The sequence below is a fragment of the Hylobates moloch genome, unplaced genomic scaffold (genome assembly GCF_009828535.3).
Source record: "Hylobates moloch isolate HMO894 unplaced genomic scaffold, HMol_V3 SCAFFOLD_8, whole genome shotgun sequence".
NCBI lineage: Eukaryota > Metazoa > Chordata > Mammalia > Primates > Hylobatidae > Hylobates > Hylobates moloch.
The window spans coordinates 106,255,297-106,269,186 of NW_026652283.1; the positions used below are offsets into that span (position 1 = coordinate 106,255,297).

Consider the following 13,890-nt stretch of genomic DNA (forward strand, 5'->3'; position numbering starts at 1 on the left):
CCCAGGCTGGAGTGCAGTGGCGTGATCTTGGCTCACTGCAAGCTCCACCTCCCGGGTTCAGGCCATTCTCCTGCCTCAGCCTTCTGAGTAGCTGGGACTACAGGCACCGGCCACCACGCCCAGCTAATTTTTTGTATTTTTAGTAGAGATGGGGTTTCACTGTGTTAGCCAGGATGGTCTTGACCTCCTGACCTTGTAATCCGCCCGCTTCAGCCTCCCAAAGTGCTGGGATTACAGGCGTGAGCTACCTCGTCCAGCCATGTTAGTTCTTCTTTAATATTTGGTAGAATTTACTACTGAAGCTGTCTTGTCCTGAGTTTTCCTTGTAGGAACATTTTTGATTACTAATCTAATCTTTTTAGTTGTTATAGTTTCATTTGCATTTTCTATTTCTTCTTGAGTCAGTTTTGTTGTTTCTGTCTTCCTAGAAATTTATTTATTTTATCTAGCTTATCTAATTTGTTGGCATAAAATTGCTCATAGAATTCCCTTAAAATTCTTTTTATTTCTGCAAAGTCAGTAGTAATGTACTTTCTTTCATTCTGGAATTTATTAATTTGAGTCTTCTCTCTGTTATTCGTGGTCAATCTATGTAAAAGCTTGTCAGTTTTTTTTTTTTTATCAAGGAAGTAACTTTCGTTTTATTTCTTGTATTGTTTCTCTAGCCTCTATTTTATTTATGTCTGTTCTAATCTTTCTTACTTCCTCTATTTTGCTTTTCTATACCTCTTTTATTAAGTTTTCTAAAATTAGGTACTAGTGTTGATTTTTATTAAATGCTCTTTGGGGGCATCTATGTAGGTCCTATGATTTATCTTACTGGTCTATTAGTATAAATTTATTAATAGATTTCCTAATATTAATTAATGTATTCCTGGATTTCTACTAGATTATTGTGACATAAAAGGAAAGAGAATATTGGTTATCTTAAATACCTTTTGTATTTATCAAATATTTGTAGTTAGTATATATTATTTAAATGATTAGAAACATACGATTTATATTTTATGTTTAAAAATGATAAAGCTATAGGAAAATAATGTTAAGTATCTGATCTGAGTGTGGAAAAATTTGATAAAATTGAAGAACATGGAGAAAATCTTAAAGCATTTTATTACATATAAAAACTCTGTGTGTCAAGATATAATAAAAACTGTGAAAATATGCATGTAACAAACAAAAATAGCAAAAAACACAAATTCTTACTCAGTAGGAGCTCCTTAAATGGGAAAGGTCCAAAACCATCTTAGTATATAAATAAGCTAATTAACAGAAAAGACAATCTAAAGCAAAAGAAATGGAAAGCACTAATATAATACATATTTGGAAAGTTGTTACCAGCATTATAGACATTTAAATTAAGTTGAGTTGTTACGTTCATCTAAGAAATCAGCCCAAGATTTTAAAAATGGATGTTTCTCAAATGTTGGTGACAGTGCAGTTTGAGAGGGAAACTCACATATTATTGCTTTAAGTGTAGGTGATATAAGCTCTTTGGAAAGCAATATGGCACTATGCCAAGGGCCTTAAAATGTTCATACATTGTGACTAAATAAGGAAAAAAAAGCTGAAAAAATATAGAATGATTTAGGGACAAAGAAGTTCAACTGAGTAGTGATTTTAATGGCTAAATGTGGTAAACATATATATGTTCATAATTAGCACATTAATAAGATTCAATGTCTTACAGCTATTAATATTATAAAACATTTTTACTGTGCAGAAGCTCTTTAGTTTAATTAGATCCCATTTGTCAATTTTGGCTTTTGTTGACATTGCTTTTGGTGTTTTAGATATGAAGTCCTTGCCCACGCCTATGTCCTGAATGGTATTGCCTAGATTTTCTTGTAGGATTTTAATGGTTTTAGGTCTAACATATAAGTCTTTAATCCATCTTGAATTAATTTTTGTATAAGGTGTAAGGAAGGGATCCAGTTGCAGCTTTCTACATATGGCTAGCCAGTTTTCCCAGCACCATTTATTAAATAGGGAATCCTTTCCCCATTTCTTGTTTTTGTCAGGTTTGTCAAAGATCAGATAGTTGTAGATATGTGGCATTATTTCTGAGGGCTCTGTTCTGTTCCATTGATCTATGTCTCTGTTTTGGTACCAGTACCATACTGTTTTGGTTACTGTAGCCTTGTAGTATAGTTTGAAGTCAGGTAGCGTGATGCCTCCAGCTTTGTTCTTTTGGCTTAGGATTGACTTGGCGATGCGGGCTCTTTTTTGGTTCTATATGAACTTGAAAGTAGTTTTTTCCAATTCTGTGAAGAAAGACATTGGTAGCTTGATGGGGATGGCATTGAATCTATAAATGACCTTGGGCAGTATGGCCATTTTCACGATATTGATTCTTCCAACCCATGAGCATGGAATGTTCTTCCATTTGTTTGTATCTTCTTTTATTTCACTGAGCAGTGGTTTGTAGTTCTCCTTGAAGAGGTCCTTCACATCCCTTGTAAGTTGGATTCCTAGGTGTTTTATTCTCTTTGAAGCAATTGTGAATGGGAGTTCACTCATGATTTGGCTCTCTGTTTGTCTGTGATTGGTGTACAAGAATGCTTGTGATTTTTGTACATTGATTTTGTATCCTGAGACTTTGCTGAAGTTGCTAACCAGCTTAAGGAGATTTTGGGCTGAGATAATGAGGTTTTCTAGATATACAATCATGTCATCTGCAAACAGGGACAATTTGACTTCCTGTTTTCCTAATTGAATACCCTTTATTTCCTTCTCCTGCCTGATTGCCCTGGCCAGAACTTCCAGCACTATGTTGAATAGGAGTGGTGAGAGAGGGCATCCCTGTCTTGTGCCAGTTTTCAAAGGGAATGCAATACCATAGAAAGATACAGCTAATAGAATATTATATCAAAAAGGAGGATATAAATTTTGTTCAGTTAAGTTAAAAATTTGTCAAAAATGCAAAAAAAAATATATAAGATAAAATAAGGAAAGAAACATGAAGTCTAAAAAATCCTCTCTGGAAAATGGAATAGGTCTAGAGACTTTTATTTTTTTAAGAGGCATCTGTCATAATTTATTTAATTTATTCTATTTATTTGGTTCATTCAGATTTTCTCTTTTTGAGTCAACTACATATATTTCTGGAAAATTATGTATTTTCTTAAGCTTTTCAATTGTATTAGCTTTGGATTGGATAAAATTTGCTTAGATTTAAACAAAACATTTACAGTTTTTACATTCCCTACATTACTTGTAAATGGTATGTCTGATTTTGCTGTCTTTTGTGTTGGTTTGCTTAATTATCTTGTCAGAGTTTGGACTATCTTATTGATTTTTATATTTAAAACTAAAACTCTTAGATTTACTTGTAAGTTCTGTTATCTGTCTTTTTCCTTAGTTATTTTATATGTATTTTTATGTTCAATATTCTTTTCCTCTTGCCTTCCTTATGAATTCTTTTTCCTGTAGGTTTTTTTTCCCTTACTTTCTTGATTTGAATGCGTTTTCTTTTTTTAAAATAAAGTATTTATAGAACGATGGCTTTAATTCTTACCACAACCATGATTAAATCCCATAAGTTTTTATATATTCAATTCTCGTTTCCATAAACTATAAATATTTTAGAATTGTCTGTTTAGAATTGTAGAAATATCTAGAATTGGGTAGCTTTCTTCCCTTGACTTCTGGTTACTGGTAATTATTTTCTTCATCTCTCTTGTCTCCCTTACGCCTTTTCCTCCTTGTTGTCATTAGAAAATAGGGTATAACACAGGCAGTTTCAGGAAATAGTTTTGCTAGGTGGTGATAGTGATGGGTGTTAGGAGTGTGGCTGGATAATTCTTAGGTCTATGATGCCCCTGACTGAGCTAATGGGGAATGGTGAAGGTGAGTCAGAAGTTTTCTCTTCTTCGGAGCTAGCATGCTCTTCTGGATTAGCTGGTGCAGTGAGCTGTGGCTGCATTTTGCACTCCAGCCTGCTACTGCTTCATTTAGTGGAAATATCTCTATATTATGAAACATAATCTTTTAAGCTAGAGCAGTTGTGTGTGTGTGTGGAGGGTGGAGTTTGTTGGTAGGGGGTGGGTGTATTTCCGCAGGTACTTGGAAGAAGACATTCCAGGTATTGTAGGTGCTATGGTTTGAATGTGTGCCCTCAAATTCAAGGGTTGCCAATGTGGTAATATTAAGAAGCAGGGCCTCTAAGAGGTTATTAGGTCATAAGGAGTCTTCCCCTCATGAATAGGACTAAAGCCCCTTTAAAAGAGGATCATGCAGGCCGGGCGTGGTGGCTTACACCTGTAATCCCAGCACTTTGGAAGGCCGAGGCGGGCAGATCACGAGGTCAAGAGGTCGAGACCATCTTGGCCAACATGGTGAAACCCCATCTCTACTAAAAATACAAAAACTAGCTAGGTGAGGTGGCGCACGCCTGTAGTACCAGCTACTTGGGAGCCTGAGGCAGAGGAGAATTGCTTGAATCCTGGAGGCGGAGGTTGCAGTGAGCTGAGATCGTGCTGCTGCACTCCAGTTTAAAAAAAAAAAAAAGGCTCATTCAGCTCCCTTGATCTTCTGTTTTTCTGACATACGAGGATTCAGTGTTTCTTCCCTCTATAGGATGCAGCAATAAATTGCCATCTTGGAAGCAGAGAGCAGCCCTCACCAGACATTCAACCTGTCAGTGCCTTGATCTTGGACTTCCTGGCCTCTTGAACTGTGAGAAATAAATTTCTGTTCTTTATAAATTATGCAGGTGGTGGTATCTGTTATGGCATCACAAATGGACTAAGACAGTCAGATAACTTTTTATTCTTAGCCTCCTTTTAAAAGTCAGGTGTCCTCAGAAAATGCTACTTTGGTAGTGGTGAAATAGGCAAAAAGCCCTAAGAACCGGTCCTTTATCACAGTCCAAATTACCTACCTGCAGATGACATTAGAGTTAGTATCTCCTATTCAGATTCCATTGCTAAGCTCTAGAGGCCTCCCCTTGAATTTTCTATGTGTCCTTCAAACTCAGCGTAGTAAACCCAGAACCCATCATCTTTCTTCCTGAGCTCCCTTCTTTGTCTCTATTTTTCATTTTGGTAACTTGCACAGCCATTTAACCAGTTGCCAACTCAGAATCATCCCACATCCTTCACTTCTGGGTTATGCAGAATCTCAATATATTTGGACATTATCCCCTTGTCTCCATCCTCACAGCCATTGCCTTGGTGAGGCTTTACTTGTCTGAATTATTATTATTGTTTTTAGAGTTATAGTCCAATCTTTATTTAAAAATCTGATGTGCCAGCTTAATATTTTCCACCAACTCAGGGTAGCTGAAATTCTCACAAGCTTCACAATCTTCTGTTCAGATGCTGCCTTTATAGGTGCCTTAGCAGCAGCCAGTGCAGTCTTTTTAGATGCGTGCTTAGCCTTTTGTGCTTCCTTAGCAGCCCTGATAGCTTGTTCTGGCGTTGAGCCATTCTAACTTCAGGTTTCTGATTCCTCTTGGCCATGATGTCAGCAAGAGACGCACCCGTAATGGCTATCTGGAATTTGACTGCTCGGCGGGTTCTTTTCTTTTGAATTTCTTCCGACTGTCCCTTTTTGTGCTTCCTTCTGTAGAGGATAGTCCAGTTTATTTGCTGAGGATTCTTCTTGGAAATAAATGCATTAAACTGAAAAACCTTCTCGTCTATCCTGGTGTAGCGCCTCCCGTGTCCGGGGTAGATCTTGTACTCGCTGAAACTGCACGGCTTGACCTTCAACTGCTCTAACTTAAAAGCGGCGACTCCACGGGAGGAGCAAAGATGGTGAAGAGAACCACTTGTCTGAATTATGATGACAGCCTCCTGCCCGGCTTCTCGCCTCTCATTTGGTCCCACAAAGCTACTAAAGGGGTCTTTCTAAAAGTGCAAATTGGATTTCATTCCTTCACTCCACTTGGCTTTCAGGATGAAGTTCACATTTCTCAGCTTAGAACAAGGCCCTACAGGGATTTGCCTTTGCTTGCCTCTGTCTGCAGAGCTCACCACTTTCCATCTTACATGATTCGCTTTAGTCAGATAGAACCACCTAAGGTCACTGAAGGCATTATTACATTTTGAGTATTAATACAAAACACCTTTATTTTGAAATAATTTTAAACTTACATAAAAATTGCAAGATTACTATAAAAAACCCTCATATACTTTTCACCTAGATTCACCAATTGTTAACATTTTACCACATCTTTTTTTATCATTCTATCTATCTATTTAATCAATCAATCATCATCTCTCTAGTATTTGTTTTCTGAACCATTTGAGAGTAAGTTGTAGACATTATGTCTCTGTATTTCTAAATTCTTCAGTGTGTATTTCCCAAGAACAAAAGCATTCAGTTATATTATACAAACACAGGTAAGTTATCACAATCAAGAAATGTAACATTGCTAAAACAGTATTACCTACTTTATAGATCTTATGATTTGTGTGTGTGTGTGTGTGTGTGCACGCACACACATCACTCAGGGATCACCACTTCTATGTAATTGTCATGCCCCTGTGGTCTCTCGTAATCTGGACATTTGGGGTTTTTTTAATACCTCGATGGCTTCTCCCAGTCACTTGTATGCCTAGGATACTTTCTTCTTTCTTCATCAAGTTCTTACTTTTTCAAAAGTAGCGCTTATAACCACTTGCCCAGGCATGCTTTGCCAGACCTTGCAATATGATTTTCTTAAATTTCCTGTTGCATCACATGAAAACCTTCATCATTGCTAATCATACTGCTTTTCTCATCTGATTTGTAAGCCACTTGAGGATGCGGATCAGGCCTTTTTTAACTTTTTATCACCATTGCCCAGCAAAGTACTCCACATAAAGTTTCAGCTCAATATATGTACTTTAAATATTTTGATAGGTGACTGTTCCCATGAATGAGTGTTTAACATTTAGGGGTTAATACCACTGATATCCAAAGAGTTTCTTCAGATAGATTAAAGTGTGGGGAAATGGGCTGATGGGAGTATGAATTGCTGTCACCTAATGAGAAGGCAACTGGCAGTATCTTAAAAAATTAAAAAATTAAAAAATTAAAAAATGCTGTTTAAGGGACTATATCCTGTGATGAAACAAGTACTAGTACCTAAGAACATAAGTGCAAGGAAGTTTCTCATAACAGTTTTATTGTAATAAAACAGACTAGAAACAATTTGAATGTTCATCACTAGAAGCATATTTGAATATATTGTGGAATATTCATACAGTTAAAAAGAAATGAATATTGTAGTATATCTGTACAATACAATGGATAAACTACCGCTATTATACTGAATAAAAGAAGCCAAACACCAAAGAATGCAAACTTTATAATTTGTTTGTAGGAAATCATAAAGCACACAAAATTAGATCTGTGGCTGATCTACAGTTTGGGGACTTGTTTGACTAGAAAGAGGCATGAGAGAACTTTCTGGATGGTGGAAATGTTCCATATGTTGATATGGGTATCAGTCAGTTGTGTGGGTATACGTTAAAACTGATGAAATTGTACACTTAAGGTCTGTGTCTCAATAATGTTGTTAAGCCTGGGCAATGTAGTGAGATGCTGTCTCTGCTAAAAAGAAAACAAATATTAGCTGGGCATGTTGGTGCACGTCTGTAGTCCTAGCTACTTGGGAGGCTGAGGTGGGAGGATCACTTGAGCCCAGGAGTTCAGGGCTATAGTGAGCTATGATCACACCACTGCCCTCCAGCCTGGGTGATGAAGTAAGGCAATCTCTAAATAATAATAATCATAATAACAACAACAACGTTGTTAATAAGAAATGTGCATAGACTCTAAGTTAATTGCTCTGTTTTGAGGGCTATATCACAATAAACTATAGCCCCAATTACCTGTACATAAGAATATGTGTACAAGAAAGTTGCTGTAATAGTATGTATTGTAGTAAAGCATCCAGCAAAAACTTGAAAATATCCAAAATGTTCATCTCTAGAGAAATAAATATATTTCGATATAGTTATAATGGAAAATGATGTAACTACTTAGAAGATAAGTCAACCTAAATGTATTGATCTGGAGGGGTGTGCATGATATATTCTGAATAAAAAAATACAAATTAAGTACAGAAACTTCTGTCCTTATGGAGTTGGGGTGCACCTCCCTCCTCACTTGTGGATGAGTGCTTGCTTGCCAATGTGGAAACCCCCTGAGGGCAGTAGGACTGAAGGTTCCAATCCTCTAATCTCATGGTTGGTTCCCTTGGCAACCAGCCTCCATCCTGAGGTAATCTAGGGGCTCCCAGCCACCAGTCATCTCATTAGAACACAAAAGATACTATTTTTCTTTTTTTTTACAAGACAGGATACTCTGTTGCCCATGCTGGAGCACAGTGGCATGACCACGGCTCACTGCAGCCTCGACCTCCTGATCAGGCGATCCTCCTGCCTCAGCCTCCCGAGTAGCTGGGACTGCAGGCGAGCAGCCACCACACCTGGCTAACAAAAGATACTCTTATCTCTTGGGAATTCTAAGGATTTTGAATGCTTAAGTCAGGAAATGGGGAAGAAGACCAAATATGCATTTCATAATATCACACAAGGAAACATGGGGAAGTAATAGAAGTCTGAAATAAAACTAGTTGGGGAAACTACATTTATTATTGGAGTATATAGTTTGTTTGACTTGATTCCACTATTTCCATTCCGACCATCCTTTGCCTTTTTGTCCTTTATCTAATTGTCCTTTGTTGAATAAAATTGTTAAATGAATAATATGGATGAGTGATATCTGTGCCCCTGAAAAAAAATCACCTGAAGAACATTACACTGTGGTTCCATTGAAGTTAAGCATGTGAGTAAATTAGTAGTTTAAGAGCGGTGAGCCACCAATTTAGCAAATTTAACATTTGGCAAATATGATTTATGTTGTGGGGATGAGGCAGAGATGTTTTTATGTGTCCTGTGTTTATTTAACCAAATATTGTTTTGAGGGGTGCACAATTATGATGTACACAGAAAGGACAAAGTGGAAACAAATGTTTGTGTGGTTGGGCTTGTCCTTCTGGCTAAACCAGTCCACAGACCAACACACACCCAAGCTGCCTCCTGTTTCTATGGAGGCAGGGTGCTATAGGAGAAAGAGATGAAAACAAACAATGAAAATGAAAGAAAAAGCCTCGGCTTCAGGGTGGGAGAAGCAGGGATTTGAATGACAGTTCACTTAAGAGTATACCATGTGTAACTTCTCTAAGCCCCCTTTTCTTCATGCTGAGGGGATTGTGAGGTTTGCTGTATTTAAAAAGACCTCACCGTGCCTGACATGTATTAGGGTCATTGAACATATTAACATATCTTCCTTCCTGGTTGCAATGTCATATTTTTACCTGCCCAGCAGCATCCTGGTATTTTTGTTTTGGAAATCCCAGTATTAGAAGTGACATTGGCTCAGAAACAAAGGGATTTATCAGCGACATTAGGCAACTTTCCGTATTTCAGCTATGTTTGACACCTCTGCTCCTCTCAATAAACTGGAACTTCCCATCATGAAGTTGGCTTTCCTCTGCCCCCACTTCTACCTTTTTTCGTTGTGTCATACAGTTTTAGCGGGATAAGATCCTTAAGTCTGCATTTGTGATAAAGGAGGCAGCAGCTTCTACCAAAGTGGCTTTCTCTATGTGTGTTGAGTCCGCCTGACTGATAACAGATCAGAAACAGCAAGTGGCCTTTGAAATTGAAGCGCTGACTGTAGTGGGGAAAATGAAAGGATCTTATGTTTTTGATCAAAGGATGATATCTTCCAGCTTGGAAAAGGGGGTTATTCTGCCTGCCAAGGTCTATGATACTCTGTTACTTACTTACCCTAGGGAAGAAGATTCAATTTCATGGCTATTATATTGCTACATAGTTTAAAAATATATTTATAGCTATACAACTTTTTTAGCCATTTTACTTTCCCTTTCTAACTCCTGTCTTCAGTCTGGCCACTAGGTAAATTGCTTTGTGATTCTTAACCTAAATGGCAATTAAACAATCCTCTGGATCCTGGATCTTACTGAATATTCACTACTAAAGAGATGACAAAATTTCAATGAAGGAGGGGAATTAAATGAAGACAAGGATGCCATGTTGAATGTAGGTACTTAATGGGAAAATCTCTGGTGTCATTCCTTAGGACATGGTTTTGTATTAGTAATAAAACTGGCTAAGGGAAAGGTGTGGGTGTGGAAAGGTCAAGGGCAGGGCCAAAGTGAGTCTGTGATGACTGTGTTAACCCATGGGTGTCTGAATCTGAGGTGAGATTCAACAGAATGAAGAGAAAGGGGAAGGTCTGAAAGGGGTCTGAGGTAGTAGACTGGAAAGAAGACTGGATATGAGGACTGCAATATTGAAAATTAGACAACGGATGGACAGACAGAAGACAACCAGGGATTAATTCCCAAACAAAGACTATATTCTATTCTGAGTAGCTTAAGTACCTTGTGGGGGAAGATGTTAAATCCTATTGATATCAAATTATGCCAGTTTCTGGCTTACCAATCATGAATGCTGAATCTGCATGCACCCAACATATTTGTGCGAGTGTATACATACATTGCATATATAAATACACACTCATGGAGATTTATATTGTCTTATTTCAATATAGGTCTGGCTTCTACTTGTCAGTCCTGTTATTTGTTCCTTCAAACTACCTAAGATAAACCAAACAACAGGTAATTTATGTTTCTCCTTAAATACTTAATCTCCATACATATTATCAGTTCACTCTCATTCATCCTACCAGTGACTGCACTGTCCAATATGGCAGACACTGAGCACTTGAAATATGGGTAGTCTAAATGGAGATATACTATAAGTTTAAAATATATGATGAATTTCTAAGACAAAAAGGGCATGTAAAAGATTGTCAAAATTGATATGTGATATAATATTGAAATTATATTTTTGACAGGATGGGCTTAGTTATAATTTTACCTGTTTCTTTTTGTGATTTAAATGTGGCTGTTAGAAAATTTAAAATTATATATATGCCTCACATTCGTGGCTTATGTTGTATTTCTATCGAACAGCACTTTCGGAGACCTTCTCACTTCTTCCTTTAAGTAAAAAAATTGGAATGATCCAGAGTGAGTTCCCTGATGGCTTACCCCAGTTTTCATGTTGACATGCCATCTACCTGTATCTATCCTCTCATAGATGGTATCATGGAGTGGTTAAGAGCTCAGTGCTAGAAGTAGATTGCCTGGCTTCAAGCTTGGGATTTGTCACTTGCTACCTGTCTGGCCTTGGGCAAGTTGCTTTATCTCTGAGAGATATATCATCTGTAAAGTAAGATATAATAATAGAATAATTACAGAATACTACTTCATAGAATTATGAGTATTAATAGACTCCATATATGGAAGACACTCTTAACTATGTGTAGCTCAAAGAAAATACTCAAGGTTAGCTGCGTTATTGTTCCTTAAGAATCTCAGCAGAAGACATACTTTTACCCTTCACTTTCTGGAGGATTTCAATGGTTTTTCAGTTTTCCCCAACTGGAGTCTGAAGTGAGAGAGGAACAAGAGAATTGAGGGTGTGTGCAAGGGAGTGATTTAAATGATAGAAGATAAAAATCTTAGTATGGTTGGGAAAGAAAAATGACAACATGAGGTAGATGAGGTTCTGATGGAGTTGAAGCACTGTTGGAATTGGACTAAAAGTGAGCTGGAAAGATGGAAAGTGGCTGTGAGAGTGAGATGCTTGGAATTGTCATCATGGAGGTGATGAGTTATTGGTAATGACAAGATCCAGAATGTGACCATGGAAGTAAGTGCTGAGGTAGGGGGGATGATAAGATCATTGGGGAAAAGGAGATCAAGGAGCTGAGAAACCAGGTTATTGAAAAGATCATCAGTGTAAATATGGAAATCCTGAAGAATTGGGACAGTAGTATTGTGAACCAGAGATAATATCTTCAAGGAGTGGGTAAGAGTGATTTGGAGGTGGGTAAATGACTATTATAAGAAGAATAAATGGATGTTAGAAGGTGATGAGATTCAAAGCTGGGAGTTTTCAGAAGAAGAGAGGAGAGAATGGGCTGGAAATAGCAATGAGGAGCATGAGGGATACCTACTCCAACTTCATGCCCAGTGGTATGAGGCTCACCATTTAAGAGATTCCGAACTAGAGCCTTCAATTGCAACAGTAAAGTGAAGCAAATATTAAGAGATGAGATTGAGGTTTTAGGGATTTTGCTGATGATGGTTCATAAATTCCAGAGGGCCCAGTAGATGTGTTGTCAGGAGTTGGGGAAAGGAGGAAGGCAGGGTTACATAGAACTGTGGGGGGACTAGAGTCCTTGGATGAAGAAATAAAGGCATGAGAAAAGTGGTGTTGATAGTCACCATCAAGATAATAGTTTGAGGCTGTGAATTTCTAGAAGGAGGCAGAATGTGGCCAGAAACAGAGTTCAGGGGCTTCCATCGGACCCTGCTGATAAAGAGATGAGGCCAGTGGAGGAGAAAACAGAGCCAGTGAGAATAAATTGAGTGAGCAGGAGCAAATGAGCCAGCTTACACACAGGAGCCGTTACCTCAAGATGCTACTGAGAAGGGTCAGAGAGAGGAGAACCTGGCAGTAACTGGACTTTTTATTAGGATGGTGGTTTGCAAAATTTAGCACACATCAGAATCACCTGGAGGCTTTGTTAATACCCACATCGCTGGGCCCTACCTGCAGAATTATTGATTCAGTGGGTCTGGGATAGGGCTGAAGTATTTGCATGTTTAACAAGTTCCCAGGTAATACTGATACTACTAATCCCAGGACAGCACTATGAGAAGCACTGTTCCATTCTAGGGGTGTTCTCAAGGATGTGGCCCTATGACAGAGCAGTTGAAATCTCTACAAGAGGAGGTTGATTGCCTCCTTCATAAGCTCATTGGCCCTAAGGTGCAGAATACATGAAAACAGTTGCCAATACTGATCTGATGGAGCTGCAACTCTAGCCCCTTGCCTGGCCAGATCTATTGTTTCCTAGGAAAGGCAGCCAACATGTGAACAACTGCTTACTCATTTGCAGTAGCTGAGATGAACACGAGGTTAGCTAGTCAGTCTGATTAAGGGAAGGTGGTAGCTCGGTGGTCATTTGGATATCCAGTATTTACCCTGGGCACATTTCAGAACAGATCTATGCCCAGGAGAATAGCTCCAGGTGTCCTGATTGGAGGCTCAGGTTAATAATTTTCTTCTCTTAGTCAGGATTGGTTCAGATGATGAGCAGAAAACAGAGTAGTCAGCAAAGGCTCCAACGCTGAGAAGAGCCAGGGGCAGCTTAACAACACTCATATGCCCACATTCCTTCCTCTTGCTCACTCTCTCCTACCTGGCTCCTAGCAGTGAGTCTGGTTACCTCCAGACTCTTGTACTGGTTCCTCTGCTCTACTCCAAATTCCTTCCCTCATTTTCACAGCTTCAAAATTTTGCTCTCCTGACTTTTCTTTTTCTCTCTACCCATGCACATGTTAAATTCTCCCCATCCTAAATAATCAAATTCCATGAATCTCTCAAACTATTGCTCTCACTTGCATCTTCATGTTTCCATTCAGACTTCTGTCCATGAGGAAGGCTTACATTTTTCTTTTCTTTAATAAAGACAAAGACTCAGGCTCTTTTTGGTCAAAATATATTTTGAGAGAAAGGCCCAACTCCTGTAGCAGTGAGGGTGCCAAATGTTGGCTTGGAATGGCTGTAGTCTCTCTATAATTTCCATCAGTCTCCCAAAGCCACCCCACTTAAACATGCAATCAAATACAAAGAGTGATTTTGCTATGCAATAAACTTGTAAAACAAATTCCTTTGCCCCTACTTATAAGCAGATTGCACCCCTAAGCACCTCTAGGGAGAAATTCAGGGGATTTTACAAACCTTTATGTGGCTTAGGGATGTCCCCTCAGTCTCATTTGGAGGCTGAGAG

At 38.4% G+C, this 13,890-nt stretch overlaps 1 pseudogene; it reads right to left on the reverse strand.

Moving 5' to 3' along the window:
* Positions 1-5,157: 5,157 nt before the first annotated feature.
* Positions 5,158-9,403, reverse strand: LOC116472477 (large ribosomal subunit protein eL24-like; annotated as a pseudogene).
* Positions 9,404-13,890: the final 4,487 nt, after the last annotated feature.